This window comes from Eimeria tenella, genomic scaffold (assembly GCF_000499545.2).
Source record: "Eimeria tenella Houghton genomic scaffold, Eth_scaff2385, whole genome shotgun sequence".
NCBI lineage: Eukaryota > Apicomplexa > Conoidasida > Eucoccidiorida > Eimeriidae > Eimeria > Eimeria tenella.
The window spans coordinates 2,130-2,442 of NW_013542247.1; the positions used below are offsets into that span (position 1 = coordinate 2,130).

A 313-nucleotide genomic window follows, 5' to 3' on the forward strand; every position below is an offset into this window, starting at 1 on the left:
AGGTGGTGCAGATGCTACTGCAGCCACAGCAACAGCAGCAGCACTTCTACGAAGGCCCGTGAGCTGATGCCACAGCAGCAGCAGCGACCAATGCAGCAGCAACAGAAGCTGCTGCAACACCGGCAGAAGCAGCAGCAGCAGCAGCAGCAGTTGCTGCTGCTGCTGATTGAGGGATTAACTACTCTTCTTACAATCTACGGTAGCGCCGCCTGGCCTCTGTGGGTATATAGAGAAACGCGGCAGGTGGAATACAGTTAGGAATATGAATAAAAAAATAATAAATAAATAATAATAATAATAAATAAATAAATAA

The 313-nt window shown here is 46.6% G+C and overlaps 1 annotated feature.

Annotated features, from left to right (window-relative positions):
- Window positions 1–11: 11 nt before the first annotated feature.
- Window positions 12–62: a sequence feature (Short protein (ETH_00037770, CDJ39615.1) was converted to a misc_feature.).
- The last annotated feature ends 251 nt before the right edge of the window (window positions 63–313 follow it).